At 36.5% G+C, this 19,607-nt stretch overlaps 2 non-coding genes across 2 annotated transcripts; both read right to left on the bottom strand.

Annotated features, from left to right (window-relative positions):
• Positions 1 to 12,320: 12,320 nt before the first annotated feature.
• LOC144714041 (small nucleolar RNA Z162) lies at positions 12,321 to 12,416 on the bottom strand. Its single transcript, XR_013584215.1, has one exon. It is a non-coding gene; the product is annotated as a small nucleolar RNA Z162 (small nucleolar RNA).
• Positions 12,417 to 12,570: 154 nt separating this feature from the next.
• On the bottom strand, positions 12,571 to 12,676 carry LOC144714035 (small nucleolar RNA Z161/Z228). Its single transcript, XR_013584213.1, has one exon. It is a non-coding gene; the product is annotated as a small nucleolar RNA Z161/Z228 (small nucleolar RNA).
• Positions 12,677 to 19,607: the final 6,931 nt, after the last annotated feature.

Below are 19,607 nucleotides of genomic sequence, written 5' to 3' on the forward strand. Positions count from 1 at the left end.
CATAGGAAGACTCAGAGAAAGAAATGAAGGGCAGCAAGTGGAAGGTGGCTGATATACCTAGGTCATAAAGAAAGGCATCAGATTTAAAATTATAGAATAATTAATACTTTTTAAAATTTTCCTTATCATTTATCATAACTATTAATTTCATATTTACATGGGATTTTTTCAGGTTCATCTTAGGGATATTATAAATATTTCGTTAGCCTTCTAGAATTTTTATAATTTATAATATTTATAAAGATATTTTGTGAATTTCATTCTTTAACATAAGAAAATTAAAAATAAGTCTAACTTTGAATGACATCAATCTCGAGAAGATATTGGTGGCTGATTTATACTAGCTGATTTAGGATTGCACTTAATAGTAAAATGTGAGGGCTGCATTTTAACCAATATGCCTCATTTTGTTCTGCGGTAGAACAAATCTTACAAAAGAACTCCTTTCTACGAGTTGACATTATTCCTTGCTTTTTTCTGGCTAGGAGAAGGCCTGTTTGTCATGGGATTAAGCACAAATATATGAGCATGCTTGAACAAGGTAAAATAGTTATTTCTACCTTCCATGACTCCCCAAGGCTGATACAACATGTATTAATCTCGACAACATCATACTACACTTGATCCTCATATTTTCCTACAACAGAAGGAAGTTTCCTAAACTTTGATCCCAATATGATCATTAATTTAGCCAATCTCATATCGTTTCACATGAGGCTATGTCTTGTGCGCCAGCTTCTTCCCCATGTTAAGATAAACAATATTCTCACTACTACCACCTTCAATAATAACACTGCATACCTGATTGTTGACAGGATACCAAGTGAAAATAATATATTGATGTTGAGGATGTTCCTCTCTTCTTGGGGTTTCCATGAGTCTCTGCACCATTAATGATAGAACTTTGTCACAGTTTCTCCATCCATGATATTTTCTCCCAACTCTTCATTGGCTTGCCTATCTCTTCATCTGAAAACATATCCCTAAGGGCATCATCAAATTACTAGTATATGTGGATGGGAGGATTCTGTTAGGGGACAATCACGAAGAAACTCAGAAGGTTGATAAATGCCTCTCCATAGATTTGAGATTAAAAGGTTAGGCACACTAAAGTATGTCAGCCTTCCAGCTGATCAATGAGGAGAATGGATCTTCTACTTGTTGTCTTCTTCACCTGTTCTAACCCTAGCTGCCAAGAGAGACGAGACAATTCGAAAATATGACTTGTCTTAATGAAAAAGAGTCAGCCAGTACTTATACTGGCTTACATCCATTGGGTCCATTCAGGCCCAACATGGTGGATCCAACCTCGTAAGGGTACTTACGCAATAAAGTATAACACAGGGTTTACTAACAAAAAACATATAAAAGAAAGAGGAAAGAGCTTGCTGACACCCTCCCTCAAGCTGGGAGATATATATTCTTCATGCCCAGCTTGCTCATTAATCTTTGAAATGTACTTCCTGGAAAGCCTTTCGTGAGAATATCTGCTACTTGATCAGTTGACCGGACATATCTCATCTGGATTATGCCTTTATCTATTTTCTCTCAGATAAAATGCTTGTCAATTTCCACATGCTTTGTAAGATCATGCTGAACTGGATTATGTGCGATGTCGATTGCTGACTTGTTGTCACAGTAAAGTATAACTGGATTGTCTTGAGGAACTCTCAAGTCTTCAAGTATTCCTCTCATCCATAGTGCTTCACATATCCCCTTAGCCAATGCACTGAACTCGGCTTCAGAGCTAGAACGTGTCACTACGCCTTTTTTTTTGCTTCTCCATGTAACAAGATTCCTCTAATAAAGGAACAATAACCTGATGTTGATCTTCTGTCTGAAATTGACCCACCATAGTCTGCATCCGTATACACTTCTAGGGAAGTATTTCCCTCTCTGACGAAGAGTAGGCCTTGTCCAGCTGTCCCCTTCAAATAGGCCAGAACTCCAAGGGCTGCATTCATATGATATTCCTTTGGGTTGTGCATGAACTGACTTAGCGTTCCCACTGCAAATGCTATATCTGACCCTGTGTGACTTAGGTATATCAGCTTACCGACCAACCGTTGATACTGATCTGTGTTTACTGGAGCTTCATCTTCACATACTCCTAGCTTTTTATTTGGATCAATCGGCACCATTGCCGGCTTGCATTATGTCATTTTTGTCTCCTGTAGAAGATCTAGAGTATACTTCCGTTGTGAAATGAAAATTCCTTCCTCAGAATAGGAAATTTTGATTCCCAGGAAGTAACGAAGAAGACCCATTGACTTAATGTTGAATAGCTTACCCAAATGAATGCTCAGATGATGCATTTCTTGTTCATCATTACCTGATATTATAATATCATCAACATACACTAAGAGGATCACAACCCCCCCTGTACTGGAATGTTTGATGAACAGAGTATGATCCCAGTTACTTTGTCTGTATCCCATTTCCTTCATTGAAAGAGAAAACTTTCCAAACCATGCCCTGGGTGACTACTTTAACCCATATACAGCCTTCTTTAATTTGCATACTTTATTTCCCCCTTGTTCAACACTATATCCAGGAGGTAATTACATAAACACTTCTTCCTCTAGGTCACCATGTAGAAATGCATTTATAACGTCAAACTGATGCATCTGCCATCCCAATTTTGCGGCTACAGCTATCAGTATTCGTACAGTATTCAGTTTTGTAACTGGGGCAAAAGTCTCCTTGTAATCGATTCCATAGGATTGAGTATACCCTTTGGCAACAAATCTAGCTTTATAGCGTTGAATTGAGCCATCTGAATTGTATTTTATGATATATAGCCACCTACAGCCGATTACTTTTTGATCACTTGGTGCCGATACCACCTCCCATGTTTTGTTCTTTAATAAGGCTTCCATTTGTGTCTCCATTGCCTCTCTCCACCTTGATATTTTCATTGCCTCCTCCACTTTTTTTGGTATAAAGTCACTGTCGATTTTGGCAAGAAGTGCACGATAGCTAGGAGATATTCTTGCATAATCAACAACATGGGATAGTGGGTACCTTCCTTGTTGTGTACATGTTCTCTTCCCTTTTCTTAGGGCAATTGGCCATCCCAGGTCTTCATCATCGAGTCCTTCAGCTGGTCTGTCTTCATCAGTGACAGAGGTCTCTACTTCTCCTTTTTCTCGTCTTGCATTATCTGTGGGAATTTCTGCATTTCCGTCTTCCCTTAGGACATGAATGGGTGTTTTTCTTGGGGCTTGAACTTCATCTTTCCAGTGACTTCTCTGAACCAATTTCGGTGATGTGCAGCTATTGTCTTCCTCTGCACCATTCTTCATAATAGTAGACTTTGGAATGTCTCGGTTGAATTCCATATTTTCCCCATTGTTGTCATTTGACGAGTTGTAGTACATTTTCTCTTCATTGAAGGTTACATCGGCTGATATGAAGAACTTCTTCATGGTTGGACTGTAGCATTTATAGCCTTTCTGTGTAGGCGAATAACCCAGAAATAGACACGTGATCGCTCTTGGAGTGAGTTTACTAATGGGGTTGTGGATGTGAACGAACGCTGTACATCCAAAGACCTTCAATGGAATAGGAGAATACACCTTTATTTCAGGGAAGTGCTTTGACATCAATTCCAGGGGACTTTGATATTCCAGCTTCTTTGATGGAAGTCGGTTGATTAAATACACAGCTGTAAGTAGTGCATCTACCCAGAATCGGCTAGGGACCTGACCTTGGAAAAGTAATGTCCTAGTAGTGGAGACAATGTGCCCAATTTTCCTCTCTGCTATCCCGTTTTGTTGGGGAGTATTTACACAGGAGGACTCATGAATAATACCCTGATCACAAAAGAATTTGGTCAATGTATTATTAAAATAATCTTTGGCATTATCAATTCTGAATTTCTTAACGGTAACAACATATTGATTTTTAATCAAAGTACAGAAATCCTGAATGATCTTGGATACTTCTGACTTGTACTTAAACAAATGTATCCATGTTACTCTGGTGCAGTCATCAACAAGAACTAGGAACCACCTCTTCTCTGTAATAGATGGGGTTCTGCACGGTCCCCAAATATCATTGTGTACTCTGACATGCATCTTTTGAATGGATGACTCTGTCTCGTACTAGTGCCAGAAAATGAAGCTCTTTTGTGTTTTCCAAATTGACATGCATCGCAAAAGAAATTTGAAACACCACTGTTTTTAACATAAACTGGGAACAGTTTCCCCAAAATATCAAAAGATGGATGTCCAATTCTAGAAGGTAAAATCTTGATGTTCTTCAGCTTCTCAGATTCCTCTTCAACGTCACCTCCTAGCATATAGTCCTGGTTCCCCACCATCAGAGCATCTCCATGATCATCTTCCACTTGAATGAGTTTTTTCTTCATTTTAAAAGATCCAAGCCTTCGATTGAGTACCTTGTCAAATAAAAAACACTCATCAGAGTTAAAGATCAAAGTACACTTCGTATCTTTCACCAATCGTTGTGGAGAGATAAGTTGAGCTCTCAATTTTGGTATGTGTAGTACTTCCTTGAGGCTTCCCAAGTGGTTAATGAAGACCGTGCCGATCTCGGTAACCGAAAGTATTTCTCCTCCAACAGTAATCACCTTTCTCGGGATGTGACACAAAGAATAAGTGGTGAACATAAGTTGATTTGGGGTCATATGATATGTTGCCCGAGAGTCGACTACCCAATCTAGCTTCGATTGGGATGAGTAGAAAACATTTGTAATTAGATGATCACCTGATTTCACCATGGAGTAGAGCCAAGCATACTCTTGAGTCGTTCAACTTCTTCCCGCAGGCTGGTTAATTCTCCCCCGTTAGTAGCTGCAGGCACTTATATTCTTCTTGGTGTGCTTCTTCAAAATCATCCTTGGTATCTTCCTGAGAAGTTGTATTATGTGCCTGACTTGGACGAGCTGGTCTGCCATGAAGTTTCCAGCATTGATCGATGTTATGATTGCGCTTCTTACAGTATTTGCAAAATAAACTATCTCTTGACTATGTCTTCTGATTCTTCTGATTGTTCTGGGTTGTCTGAGGTTTTTGTGGCACTGCTTTGGACATGAGCAAGTAGCTCTAAAGCTACTCCAAACCTCTCTTCTCCTTCTCGAATGAGTCGAATTGCTTCCTCCAGGTCTGGGACTTTTTCTCAGTTCAGAATCTGACTCCTCACTGACTCATAATCACTGTTCAGACACACAAGAAATTTGTACAATCTATCCTTTAATACAGAGGCCCACTCCTCAAAGTTTGGGTTTCTTACAGGTCGATAGTGGTCTATTTCTCTCTATATAGATTGCAATCCGTTTATGTAGGATGTCACATTTCTCTCCCCTTGGACCAGATTTGCTGCCCTGGTCACCAAGCGATATATTCTCCGGTCCCTGCCTTTGGAGCTTCCTGTATGTGCATGATCCCATATAGCCTTCGTTTCTTCAACATCAAGAAATTCTTAAACTCCTCCCCAGCCATACTCCTCAGGAGCCATGCACGAGTCAAAGCATCTTCTCGTTTCCAGACATTATATCCGAGATCTGTTTGATTCCTAGAAACAAATAGGTGTTCAGAAAGATCCATACCTTCTAAGATAAGCTCAACATATTGTCCCCAATGCAATATATTGAGCCCATCATATCGCAGCTGTTCTAGTGCTCCATGGAAAATAATCTGAGTTGATCGGTCATATTCTTGAATAGGGTCCGGATTTATTCTGGTTCCCTGCGTTGTTGCAGAGCTGCTCCAATCTTCAAAGTCGGCCATATGTTAAACAAGGTTGGCCCTTCACTCTTTTCCTTTGACTAACCCTACTCTGCTTGGGTACAACAGAGTGGAAGGAAACGAGAACGATGCTTAGGGTTTGATGGTGGATCGACTGCGCAGAGATGCTGATTCACTCCACACGATGCTCTGATACCATATCAGTCTTCCAGCTGATCAATGAGGAGAATGGATCTTCTCCTTGTTGTCTTCTTCACCCGTTCTAACCCTAGCTGCCAAGAGAGACGAGACAATTCGAAAATATGACTTGTCTTAATGAAAAAGAGTCAGCCAGTACTTATACTGGCTTACATCTATTGGGTCCATTCAGGCCCAACATGGTGGATCCGACCTCGTAAGGGTACTTACGCAATAAAGTATAACACAGGGTTTACTAACAAAAAACATATAAAAGAAAGAGGAAAGCACCTGCTGACAAAGTACTTAGGGATTGAAACTGCCTACTCCCCTCAGGAAATTGTACTTTCTAAATTGAAATAGCCTCTGAATTCACAGAATGTAACTACTTGTTGGGTTGTAAACTAGCCCCAAAGTCCTAGACCCAGGCCACAAACTAGTCGTTGGACAAGATAGTGCTTTAGTTGATAGAGGGTGATACCAAAAACTGGTTGGTAAACCAATCATCTTGCTCACACTCACCTATGAAGTTTATGTAGGATCCAAGAGCAATAAATGAATGCGATGATGTGTCACATAATCAGATACCTGAAAGGTTCCCCCATACTCAGATTAGTTTGTAAACCCACTACTATTACTAACATAGAAATTATAATAATGCTGATTATATTTATAGAATATCCATGACTGGTTATTGTGCCATTCTTAGGGGCAATCTCATCTCTTGGAAAAAAAAGTAGGTTGTGGCGTTAGGGTCAAGTGGTGAAGTAGAACTTTAAACATTAGCTCTGTGTCTATGAATCCCTATGGATACAACAACACATATAGGAGGACCTCAAAATCTCTCATGCTCAACCAATCATGCTCTTGATCACAATCCAGTACACCATTTCCGGACCAAGCACGTGGATGTTCATTGAGACTACATCCAAGAGAACTCGGCAAATGACATCGCCTGAACCTCTCATGTCCTCACAGGGTTAATAGCACGGTATGTCCCAAACTTTTTTGAAAATATGAGATATAACCCAAACTTTTTTTTTGGCACGGTATACCCCAAACTCTCCAAGTGGATTTCGACATATCCTGGTTATGACGTGGAATCCACCGTGGCTGCCAGGTGGATTTCCGGCGGAATCCACCTGGGCAGAATCCACCTAGCAGCCACGGTGGATTCCACATCATAAACGGGATAGAGAGAGAGACGTTCTATTAACTCGTCCGAATCGAATCGCCTAGGAGAGAGAGGAGGCACAGAACCAAGACATAGACAGAGAGAGAGGGGAAGGTGGCCTAGATCGCCGCCGGCTCGAACTACACCCCAGCCGTGGCCCGCGATAGGTCCCTCTTCTCCTTTAGCTCCAGTGCCAACTTCTGCGTCGCCCACGGTGATCCCTGCGACCAGCTCTCCCCCCCGCGCCATCCACTCCCTCCGCCGGACCGGCGTTCACGTTGCCGGCGTCTCTGCCGCCCGACGAGCACGCCATCAGCGTCGACTCCGCCGGCCACGTGAGCCCTCCAGCCAGCCCCTACCATCGGTCGTCCCGTCCTGGGGTTTGTTTGACCTTCTTCGTCGCTCTGTGCAGGTCCACACGTGGGGCCGCGGGTGCTGCGGCGCGCTCGGGCACGGGGACGAGGCCGACAAGTTCGGCCCCATCGCCGTGGCGGGCCTCGGATCCGCCCTGGCCGTGCAGGTGTGCTCAAGGAAGAGGAAGACATTCGTGGCGACGACTCCGTTCGTGGGCCACCTTCCCCTCTCTCTCTGTCTATGTCTCGGTTCTGTGCCTCCTCTCTCCCGGGCGATTCGATTCGGACGGGTTAATAGAACGTCTCTCTCTCTCTATCCCGTTTATGACGTGGAATCCATTGTGGCTGCCAGGTGGATTCTGCCTAGGTGGATTCCGCTGGAAATCCACCTGGCAGCCACGATGGATTCCACATCATAACCAGGATATGTCGAAATCCACTTAGAGAGTTTGGGGTATACTGATAACATGCAAATAGAAGCTAAAATAAGTGCACATTTCATCATATTTTTGGGTTTTTAATGCATAGGAACATTAGTTTTCAAGCATGTTATCATGATTCTAGGTTTAAATAATAAATTTCTTGAATTGCAAGTTAAAGAATACTTTTAATCAATATTTTGGTTAGTTCTTACACTTAAAATGCTTCTAAGATGAATTTTTAAACAAAATTAGATAATCAATCGACTCATTTCTATAAATAAGAATAAAAGAAACAAATTAAATAAAATTTAGAAATTAATAAAATCATTTTAGGCGTGAATAAAAAAAATTTGGGATTTATTCCAATTACTTTCTAATTACAAAGGATTTTTTTAATTTAAACTGGCCCTTATTGGGCCAGTTTTGGCGCTCATGCGAGTGTTACATAGCGCAGGCATTCAGGACAAGCGCGGCCCAATCGTAAGGAAGTGCTGTATTTTCGGTGTGCTACATGCACATGCGCCGCGCCGTGCGTGTCGCGCACTACACGCATGACACACAAACATTCGACGGCCAATCGCGTGCAGCGCACGTAGCGAGTTAAGTGAATATATGGCTTTAGGCGAGTTATCTTTCGTGCGAAGCGCGCACAAGCGACGTCGTATGCACGGAAGATAACCCATACGCGATACCATTCTATCGAATAACGATGCGTTGTACGTCCTGCATGCAACGCGTGCAAGAAAGAAAACGTAACGGAATCGGAAGAACAAGTTCTTCCGATTCCGCGGCGATAAAGGAGAAACATGGAGAAATTATTCATCATTCTTGATTGTTCAAGCTGAAGGAAGGATCGCCTAGCCTCCCTCAAGACTCAAGAATCGCCAGGAGCGATTTGGAGACAGATTGGAGCAGAATCCCGCAGATCCGGCGCCCGCGTTCTTCATCGAGTTCAAACCAAAAATTGGGGGAAAACCTTGGCGTTCGTTGCTCGGGATTGTCTCAGATTGACTCCCAGATAGCTTCTGGTACATCTAGGTCTATCTGTCTTTAATTTTTGCACCGTATTTCATCGTTAATTTTCTGAAATTTTCATTCATCTCATGCTTGCCGTCGTTCGTTTTCATGTTCCAATGTTACTCATTTGGCTTGTAAATTTTGAGTTCGTTTTCAGATTATTCTACCTAGATCGATTACCAACATCCTATTTTTAATCACTTTCGTTCGATCAAATCAAAAAAATTTCAATCTCTCGCTTCGGAAATTCAGCAAATCGTGAATCCAATTTACGATTTGTTGTTTCAGGACATGTATACAATTTTAAATCAATTAGTATAAAATGAATAATAATAGCAATTCTTAAAACCCTATATCCGTGAGAAATCAGTCAAAATAAAATACAAGCTAATAGAAAATTTTATCTTAGGCTTGCTAGTCCATGAGAAATTTTAATGCATCCTTTTGATGGATTTTGTTCTCTAACTAGTTTCTAATTGACTAAAAAGAAAAAAAATAATAACATCCAAACCAAAGTCAGTATCGAGGTTAAAAAACAAGTTGAGCATATTTCCAGTGAACTGATGATCTAGACATGAGTTACACTGATATCCGAAGAATCTAAGATTCATTGGTTACTTAAACAAGTCATTAGGGGATTAGTTAGTAACTCTCATCAAGGATTGCTAACTAATCATAAACTCTATTAAAAGTAAGATAATCATAGCTGTTCAAACTTGAGAATTAAAGTCCAATTTAAAGAAAACAGAATTTTCCTATCGCCTCCCTAGGGTTCGACCCCTTACTCATGCATTAAGGGAAAAACAAATTTATTGATTAAGCTCGAAAAAATCCCTAAAATAACGACATATATAAACATAATTTTTGAGCTTATCATTTGGCGCCGTTGCCAAAAAAAAAGTTTGGATTATATCTCAGATTTTTGAAAAATTTTAGGACATGCCGTGCTATTAACCCCGAAATAATGTGCCAATCTTTTAGCTAAAGGGGTCTATGACATACTATTGAAGAAACTAGATTTCAAGCTAGGAATGAAAAATATTCTCCCCCAGCTTAAGGGGAGGGTTAGAAGTCATATAGTCATTTTTCAATGTTTATTTGCATTTTTATCCCCATCATTCTCGCATTTCGTTTATATTCTTTTGTAACACATGTTTTATTGTTCACCATTTTAAGTAACTGTATATCCCATCTTAAGATTGAAGGGAGACTCTATCTTTAAGAGAGTCTCTCCCTCTCTTTGTTTGATGCCCTAACCTGCATTCTTAAGATTGACGGTGCTCCAAGGCTGTCAGGGTTTCCAACATATTCCTGTCCCAACAATGAACTAAAGATAATTTCTCTTAAACCTTTCATTAGTAATGTTTAGCATCTGGAACTAGGGTTCGCTCAACCGATATCCATCCGTCATCCGGTATCAGGCAACCGATATCCGATATCCGGAAAAAAATGGGATGGTGCTGGATATCGGATATCGGACGATATCCGTCTCTGAGGGGTAGACGGATATCAGTACTAGATACCGTAGGTAGAGGGACGTGACGGATATCGGACGCCGAATATCGGTTTTCAATATCCGGATACCGGAACCGGTAGCCGGATATCGGAACTGGTATGGACAGTAAAAAATACAATATACATATCAATCTATGACTTACTTATGTTAGCATCAAATGATTTTATTCTATTTTCAATCTTAGTTCATATATAGAGTGCAGAATTTTTATTTTCTTCCATATGGGATAACAGGATTCGAAGTTTAATGTAAACTCAGAATCCCGTTATCCCACATGGAAGAAATTAGAAATCTTTCTCTGTATATATTAAATGAATCCGACAATACATTAAATTTTAAAATTATATTTTATTCTGTATATATTATTATATTTTATTTTATTAATGGCCCTTATATTTGTTTATTATTTAATTTAATATCACAGCGTCCAATAAATAGAAGTAAAAAGTTGTATTTTCTCCCATATGGGATATAGGGATTTGGAGTCTATCACCAAACCTGAATCCTGTTATCCCATATGAAAAAAATTGATAATATTTGGCTATATATATTAAACAAGATGTATAATCACTTAGAAAGCTCTCTTATTACTCTCTTGCCCACGTTAAACCATTCTGATCGCTGAATATTTATCAGTTAAAAATATTTTTAAGTATCCTTTTGATGTGGATATCAAAAACAGATATCCACACCCGATATCCGATACCGTCATCTTCCCCCCTGAGATAGAGACGGATGCCGACATCGAGACGGATATTGGTATCGGATATCGGCACTGTAGCAACTGATATCCGATACCCATTACCTGGATATCAAAAAGAAAGGATACCGAATATTGCCTTTCTGGTATCCGACACAGCATCCGTACCGAACCGGCATCTAGCACCAGTATCGAGATGGGCAAACACTATCTGGAACATAGTAGGATTTGAAAAGCATTCTGAATAAAGACATCAAGAAAAGTTCATGAAATTTTAATCTTCTATAAATTCCACTTAAAAGATGAAACTTCTATAAGTTCATGAAACTTATAGAAGTTCATGAGCCTTTTGTTGTTTGAAATAAAAGCCCATTTATTCAATTTTCACCCAAAGTATCAAAACTAGAACATATCACATGGAGTACCATATCAAATGATTATCAGGAAATGTCCTCAACCTCTTGACATTTAGTTGACATTTGCACACAAACAATTCACTCTTCTGAGAATGTCAATAGAACTGTCAAATATTCTAGTTATTTCGTTGATGGCTGAGCCCATGATAGTGACCATGTTGAATATGAAGCTTGAATATTAATGAGTTTATAAAAATATGCCACACTAGAACTTGCTCAACTATCTTTTTGCTTCAATGGAACATGATATGGTGTCAAAGTAAATGGCAAGATAAATAATCTTATTTTGGTCATGTCATGGAAATTGCAGGTTCACTCAGATATTCAAATTTCATTGCAAACTTCACTGAAAGATAACTATGTTCTTTTTTTGAGTTGTAGTTAGTACTAGTTTTTTACAGCCACATCAAATACTCACTTGGAATTTCTATATTCTTCCTTAGATATATTTAACTGTATACAATCGTCTGCTTTACATCGCTTCAATGAATAGAAAAATGACTAACTGGAATAAACCAAAGGTATAACTTCAATCGAGATTCGAGAAGGACACTAAAATATTCAATTCTATACACTTCTCTTAAGATCTTTAGTTCCTATTGAAGTTTAATTGAAGCATTTGATGTCAGGACAAAGAGGAAAATGTATACAAAATTCTATTCCTTGAAAATCCAATACAATTTTTGGACCAAAAGGATTTTCGAGAAGAAATTCAAAATTCACCACAAGAGAAAAACTGAAGAAATTTTCAGGGTGAAGGGGTATGGCTAAATACAGATTTTCAATTCCGTAAGGGTTTCCCCCATCTCTGGTTCCTATGCTTGTTCTTCACCATAGGCGCTCAGAATGAAAAGGACTTTGATTTGGGTGGAATCATAGGTCTATAAAACCTCACCAAAAACTTCTGAGATTTAACCTCATTGCGCCAGATGATTCATGAAGTATGAATAGAATTCTATTTAAGGATCCTAACGATGACTTTGGGAAAAAATCATTAAAACAATCGTTCTTTGAGAAAAAAATACGAAAATTTTCCGAAAAAGCAAGACCGAATCGAATCAGAAAAAGAATGTTAAAGAGCGCAGACCATCAGTGATTTAAATGTATCAGCACTAGCACTTCACATCTACTGCGAAGTAACGTCTCAGACGACCGTCGTGAGATTGTAGACAGTTTTCATCAGCTGGCTCGCTCTCCCATCGAAGAATAACGCAAGAACAATGAAGAAAAGAATGAGAAACACTGAAGTTCGAATTAAAAGAAAACAGAAATACCACCAACGAATGAATATAGAGATCCGCCCATGGCTTAAACACGATCAAGATTACAGCTTCTGAATAGAAAATGTAGCCGATTCGAATCAGCGAGAATGAAATTTGTAGCAACGAAGAACATCAGAGAGAAAAAGGGCCGTCTCGTTTTATCAAAAGCCAAAGTTAGTGTTCATTTATATACTGATTTATAACGCAGTTATTTACAGAATTGCCACCAGTTGGAGATGGTAGGGTTTGACTGTGGAGTTGATTTTGTAAACTGTTTTTTATTTTTTTGAAAACCAAAAAATGAAAGGCAGACTCTGTAAACTCTGGTTATATTGGAAAGTGGAAAGGTTATACTAAAATAAAGTTCATCCTACAACAAAACCTAGAGTGGCACAGCAGGAATTGATGCCTCTCATCAATGAATTAATAATGAGAGCTTACCCAGAATTTCGTATTATTAATTACTCCATGTTAGCTGGTCCACACTTCTGTTGATTTCTATGGGTATGGATGCAAAATATTTGAAATCGATAAAATGTGGAATGGCATTGCTAAAATTTTGTATAATAGCATGCTTGCCAACCATTATGGGTTTATGTTTGTGAATGGTGTATGTTTGAATTTGTAAGCATCGATAAAAGGCACATCCTTGGCTTTCTTTCTCACACAAATACGATTAGGCATATAATTCTTCATTTTATCTAATAATATTGTGAGTAATTTTATTTGATTATATAAAAAATATATTTTATTGAAAGTATCTTCATTTTTCCATTATCTTCATTGCTGACAAACCCTCCTTATGGATGCTCATGATGTGAGATTTCAGAGGGAAAACAAGGTTTTCATACTTCAGTTTTGAGTTCTGACTAACCTCAAAGAGGTGATTATGATTCAAAATGTTTCTGAACATATAATTTTAATTTAAAAAAAAGAAAAGTTGCCCATCTTAAGTAGAAACAAAACACTAACGATTAGATTAATGAATATAACAATTATCCAAAGTTAGGCTTTATCGCCTAAATCATTAAAAGACTACTTAAATAATGATTAGAAAAGTGTGATCTGAATTAACCTGAGTTCAGCCATGGATACAGATCCAAAAGACCTTAGGCCATCATCTAGTTAAAAAAGAAATACGAGTGGAATAAAATGGCATGTAAGTGGAAAAAAACTTGGATTTATCTAAATGCTTTTGATGAGTGAAATGGCTTTGTTAAATTTCACAAAAGGATAATTATAGAGAGAGTGTCATTGCATTTCTATACTTCACACAAACATTTATATTTTCAGTAGATGTGATGAGCTATTTAACTATTAATCCACTTTTTTCCAAAACTTTTAGAGATATTTCTACAATTCTATGTGAAAAAAACATTTGACCACATGAGTTTGCATCCATTTGTCATCTACATACTGATAAGGCTAAAACGGGAACCAATTGTTTCATTGGTGATTAAGTTTATGCAATAGAGTTTATAATTCTCTTTACAAAGTGTCGAAGGTATAGGTTGAATATGCGGTCGATTATCAGGGAAGCAACAGTCTGTAAAATTATGATTTTATATCTTGATTTACATGATTGAACAAGTTAGGAATTAGGAACTACTTATATGATTTTCTGATTATTAGTAGAATTTTATTGATTTTTAAATTTATGTTACAGAACTACAGAATTGCAATTTGATGTCAAATTTTTCAGTAAAAAATTGAAGTCAATTTGCATAAATCATTGTGCTAGGTTTAATTTTTCGTGTTTGTGAAAGAAGAAAATTATAAATTCAAATTGGGGATAAAGATCAATGAATTGTTTTGTGTAAATTTAGGGAGGGTTAAGCTATATAGGAATTGAATCGATACAATTAAATTGCACATCTAGAAATATAAATTAAAAGAATTTTATAGGGAGATAAAGTAGGGAAAAATTGGGGGAAATGGAATTTTATGATGGCTCGATGTAGATTTATGAATGTAAGATGGGGAATTGGATGACACACATCACAGATGAGGTTTTTATGACTTGCATCCTGATTTTGAATGCAAAAAAGTGGTCTTAACCTTCATAATATATGTCACCCATGCCTTTGCATTTTGGCAATAATAAAGAAGGAAATCAAGAAATCAATAAGAAACTTACACCCTTAAATATTTGATTTTTGTCTTTAATCTCCACCCTTAAATATTTTTTCTTTTTTTTCCACACTGGTGCCAGCTGTGTCAATATACACAATTCGATTCGCTAGAGATGATTTCCTTGTTTTTTCCACCAACAAATGATGTGGCGCCAGCTGTCCTGGGCACAAAATAGAATACTCCAGCACAAAGGAAAACATTTGTCCTTTTTTGGCACTGATTTCAGCCCCAAAACATTTGTCCTCATTGGGCAACTAATAATGTGCCCTGTAGGCATAGGGGTGAAAACAAAATTACTCTTTGGTGTGTTAATTTCATGATTTTTAGCAATACATGATACATTTTATGAAAAAGGGGCAACTTTTCATGCGTCCACATCAGACAGGCATCATTAAATTTAACTAAAAAATAAAATTTTGAAATGTGCAACAGAAATCATGAATCGAGATGCCATAATTATCTCTTTCCAATGATTTGCAAAGTCAATCATTGGCTGAATATTGGCCAATATAAATGACAAAATGTGGTAGGCCAGATATGGTGACTTAAACACATAAATATATGTATTAAATGAATTCAATAAGCATTACTTATATTGTTTGGCTTTAACATTAATGTCTGAATGCCTGAATAGCCACATAATCCTGTAAAAATATGAAAAAATCTATAAAAATTAATGAACACATTTAGCAATTCAAATGTAATATTTTCTGACCAGTGAAATTAGTTTTAAATCAATATAAGGTCCAATATATATATATATATAAAAAGCTTAAGTCGGATTTGTTTTTTGAAAAAACATAAAATTTGACTTGTAAAATTTATATTTGTGGATGTATGAAAGCGATGTCCAAAGATACAAAACAATGAGTAAAAACTTACATTCATGAAATTTAAGAAACTTGAGTTAATTATCTAGGTCGATTTTAAATCTGATCATGTGACTGTAAATTCATTAATCAATAATTTTTTGTTTCGTGTAGAATGGATAAAATAGAATACATTTAGTATTCTATGATTATGAAAATATAATAAAATGTTGATATTTATTCTATCATAAAACTAGTCTTAGTTTTATGAGCTTAAAAAAACATGATGTATACAGTTATTCAATATGAATATATTGAAGAGATATATTTTTTATCAGTTAAATTATGGGTCCATAATAATTATATTCACTAGACTTGGTGCAAAGAGTGAAGCAAAAAATTAGAGTTGTGACATCCTGAATTTGGGGAGACCAACTTGATTCTCCATCTAATATTCAGGTAATTATATATTTAACATATTTTAATTTTAATAAGATGAAACTATGAAATGCATTATTGCACTAATTTAAGAATTATAAGATAAACCTAATTTTATGAATAAAATATTGTGAAATCGTGATTTTGCTGCTTCAGTTAATATGCTTTGTTGTTTAGATTAATTATATTTAAAATATTACCTCATTTGACTTTGTCAGTGTCTAGTGGCCACTTTCTCCTAGGTTTCTTGGGGTTTAATTGAATGGAACAACTTAAGTGAGTTTATGAAGAAAATTAAATTTGAGGAAGAGAAAAAGATAAGCCAATATATTGAGCTAGGTCAAAAAAACTGGCATTAAAATGCTGGATGTAGGAATCCAACGCATGGCCAGACGATGCCACCTTTTGAGGATCTAAATCAAACTCCAATATTGATATTATCACTAGATATATAGGGAGTAGTAATGTGGATTTGAGGGGCATATTGATGCATCTTAATCATATGGAGGAATGAAGACCCTTATTTAAATCCTCTTTTCCTTAGTTGTACAACTTGCTTTTGACGATCTGATGACATCAAATATGTAGTGAGAAATATGTGTTTTATAATTTGTATTACTATTTATATCAAGAATAAGCACAAAATTATCACTTATTCATGTTGAAAATGAAATTAACATTTAGTTTTGCAATTTGTCCAAACTGATGGGGTTTAATGATTTATGAACTAACGCCACTTGCTTTCCTTGAATCAAGTGATCTATTTTTCTCATGATTTACATGGAGCTTTATTGTTTGACAAGACATAGATAATTGGAATATTAATGATATATCAAGGGTAGAGAAGAGAGAGACCTAAAGCACAATGAAGTCCACTATGGAGCAGGCCCAATCCAGATCCCAAAAGGAGCTTAAGCCCAATCAAAGGAGAGGCCTATTTTTTAGGAGAAATTCAAGTGGGTGGTTATTATTTATTTCCTATAAAAGGGGCACAAAATTGACTGGCCCCACATTCTAGGTTTCTCACATTTGAGAATTTGGGATCCCAATTTATACCCCTTTTCTCCCTCATTGTAAATATCCTTGAATTTCTGCTCGAAACTCTGTTTTGGCAGCCTTGATTACAGGCAATGTTTCATGGATCCACTCTATGAGAGTGTCAGTTTGAGTGAAGACTGGAATCAGATCATCAGATTTGGAGGAAACTATTGAATGCATCTTTCGTCTTAAAGGTACTGACCTCTAAATTTTTGTGCATTCTCAGAGGTTCCAACCTTCTACACTCAATTTTTATGAGTGATATTATAGGACATGATAGCCAAGACCCAGGGCTTTCCAACGATGTAAACAGTGCTAAAAATTTCACTCTACAAATCATGTTATTACATTTTACTGAATCAGAAAATTGGAGATCTGCCGCACTTTTTCGGTGCCGCCATGTCAAGTTCAGGGTGCTCCGGTGGTCAAACCCTAGCATCCTCTGGGGAAAAAGTACCATAAATTATTTTAAGTAGTCATTCTTTGATTTCTTGACAGTAAAATATGTAAATACAATTTCTCAAAAATATCTTTAAAGTTATTATCAACATAATTTAGGTTTCCCTTCATTGAATTTGCTTAAAAAAGAGAAATTATTGTTTCTCCGAGAGTTAGTTTTTATTTTATTAAAAAAACTATATCTATATAATCAAATGGAAAAATATTCTAATTTGATTTGTGGCTCTATGTGGTTTAACCCTTACTCAAATCTATACATAGTAAGTAAACATTATAAAATTGTTATTTAACAATGATGTGCACCCTTTTTCTGGCTTATCAACATCATCCTAGCATTGGTTAGAAGAGTGGAAAAAGTCATTTTCATGGTACATTCTTATTCATGCACATTCATTGAGAATATTGATCAAGTAATTTTCTAAGTACAGATTTGAGTAGATAAACTCGTTTGTGCCTAGTGGATGAGACAACGGAACATATGGAACTCTAAAAAAATCATCACTTGATTATAAATTAACTGCTCTAAAAATAAGAATGACTTGTGCACATGTGGCACACTTAAATTGGTGGAAATCAGGACATGCATTAATGTGCCGCCATATCTTGTTTTGTACTATTTTTCTGTTGGGATCTTCATAGAAATGGAAGATCCAAAAAAAGATGCTGATGTGGCACTCAAAAGGAGAGAGAATATTGAAATTAAATCAACTAGCTAGATTGCACAAAATTTGATCCTTGATTTTTAACTATCCAAAGGATCGATCAAGCTGAAATACTAATGGTGGCTTCATATTTGTCCCCACTTTAATAATGAGAGAAATGTGTGTGAAATGGTGACATGTCAGCGTGTGCTGTGATTATTCTATACATCAGTGCCACATGTTTCTTGACCACTCTGGTTGGCGTTGCAACTTTTCTCTAGCGAAAAGTAATAAACAAGATAACTGTAAATGTTATTTTATTCCTCTTCCTTAATCTCCAAAATCACATTCACTACAAGTTAAGTCGCTCTTTTTTCTGATTAGATATTGCAGTCACTGCAATTAAAGAAGGAAAAAATAAAAACAACCGTGATCAATTATTTCCCGTTATGGCTTCGAGATTTGTAATTTTATACTAACACTTTGGGCAATGATTTGTGGCTTAATTATTATGGAAAACAATGATTTGTCAATGTTCAATGGTTCAGATTGTCCCATGTGCTGCGATTGAGGATTAATCCCAAAGATGCCTTAATTAATTCATATAAAGTTAAATAAAAGGTTCAAGATATAAATAACTATATTCTCTGACTTCCAAAAATCATATCCTTATGAATATAATGTAGAAAAATACAGTTAAATTATATTTGACAAAAAAGTTTATTTTATAACATAAGTTCATATAAATTAATAATTAAGTTATGTTTTTAAAAATAAATTTTGTCATTTTGGTTGATAACACACGCATGAAATCACTTTAGTATAAATAAACATGAAAGTGACATAATATTAAACCTAGAAAACTGTGTTTTAAGTTACCACTTGATATATTATCATAAGTTGAAATAAATTTTGTTATTTTTACATCAATGAAAAAGTATATAAGGGCTTTGTGGTCCAAAGCCCGTTAACCCTAATTAGGCAGCTTGTTAGTGGCTCGATATATTTTAATAAAAATTATGTGCGCTTTATACACATAAAAACCTGAAGAAGAAATATAACCAAGTTTGATTGTAAGATTTTAAGAAGTTTGCAAATTGAATTATAGAATATATATACAGTAAGTTTGAATTGAGTCAAATTAGTGTGCTGATGTGAAATTCTGAAAATTTGGGCCAATCCTATCAAAGTGAAGATATAATGTATCATAGTTAATTTATGATTCAATTATGATGCGTTATTACATATTGTTTCAAATGTTATATACTTCATATATAAACATGATTTAAGAAATATGATTTAAGAAATACTTCATATGAATTGAGTCAAGTTAATGTGCTG

Source organism: Wolffia australiana, chromosome 1, assembly GCF_029677425.1.
Source record: "Wolffia australiana isolate 7733 chromosome 1, ASM2967742v1".
Classification (NCBI taxonomy): Eukaryota; Viridiplantae; Streptophyta; class Magnoliopsida; order Alismatales; family Araceae; genus Wolffia; species Wolffia australiana.